Genomic DNA, 1,192 nt, shown 5'->3' with positions numbered 1-1,192 from the left:
GCAGCTCAAGCGGCCGAGTTCCCTGACAGACCTTAGCCATGCCCACGAGGAACAGGAAGTGGAGTTCCTCAAGCTGCAGGTTGCTGAGCAACGTGGCATCATTGACGAGCTCACGCAGGTCAGGATTTTACTCAAACCACCAGGACTGATGCCTGTTATACCTTTTACATACAGATTTCATCCATTTCTTCGATTTCACCCTGCCCGAAGTCGGGGCATCACATTACGAAAGTATTTAAAAGCCCCCAATTGCTGCTCCTCTCTGCCTTTTGGATCCCTCTGGATTACGAAAATAAGTTATATATTTTCAGGAGGCTCAGTGGTTGTGTCTGGTGGAAAGTGTTTTTGGCTTCCACAAATGTCTACACAATCTCGAATTCAGCAGAGATTTTCTCATTTATTCATCTTCTCCCATTTTACCCTCCCACATTATTGTCTTTACCTTCCCATCACAGCCCGACTCGTCACAAGGTGCTAATTTCCTCATTTTCTAGAGCTTCAACCCACATGCTTTATTCCTGTGATGCTATTGTTTGCTGTCCACCATTAGCAATTAATCTCAGTTATTGGAACAGTTTGGTTTTCATTTCTTATGTTCTCCTTTCACCCTGAAAGTTGAAGAAACTGAAAAAATTGACACTTCTGCATGAAATATTCTGATGACAGTTAATGTCTTGACTGAATTGTGTGAAGGTTGTGCAGCTGATTGAGGCATGTCTGAATCTCAAGTCTGTTGTTTTGCTCTGTGCTTGTTTTTAGGAACGTGATCGTTTGGTGATGAGCAAAAAGAACAGGAGGAAACCTCTCAAACTGACAAAAGTAAGTGTCCGTGAGTGTTTTAAAAACTCTGTTAACCCAGTGGTGTGTAACTAAGCAACTACCCTGTCTGTGCTTGACTGATGCTTAAGCACTGTTTTCACTTGATTGTGTGTGTGTGTGTGTGTGTGTGTGTGTGTGTGTGTGTGTTTGTGTTTGTGTTTGTGTTTGTGTTTAATTGGGCTCAGGAGACAATAATGACAGTATCCCTCACAGCTGGGAACATCACGCTGAACACGTGCAACTTCTGCACGAACCATGCCAGGCTAATGGAAAAAAAATGTTCTACTAGTGTATATTTTGTGTTATTTTAGGACCGTGAATACATTCATGAAAAAAACTACAAGCTTCATTTGTGAGCAGCAGTTTGCATCTT

The 1,192-nt window shown here is 42.2% G+C and overlaps 1 long non-coding RNA gene across 1 annotated transcript; it reads left to right on the top strand.

Annotated features, from left to right (window-relative positions):
- The first annotated feature begins 9 nt into the window (after nt 1–9).
- On the top strand, nt 10–819 carry LOC147820218 (uncharacterized). The gene is made up of 2 exons (XR_015437326.1): nt 10–118; nt 760–819. It is a non-coding gene; the product is annotated as an uncharacterized LOC147820218 (long non-coding RNA).
- The last annotated feature ends 373 nt before the right edge of the window (nt 820–1,192 follow it).

This window comes from Seriola lalandi, unplaced genomic scaffold, assembly GCF_002814215.2.
Source record: "Seriola lalandi dorsalis isolate HSWRI2012SDOR001 ecotype SW California unplaced genomic scaffold, Sedor1 jcf7180001976801, whole genome shotgun sequence".
Lineage (NCBI taxonomy): Eukaryota > Metazoa > Chordata > Actinopteri > Carangiformes > Carangidae > Seriola > Seriola lalandi.
The sequence above is the reverse complement of the archived record's forward strand: the minus strand, read 5'-3'. Positions and strand labels throughout refer to the sequence as shown.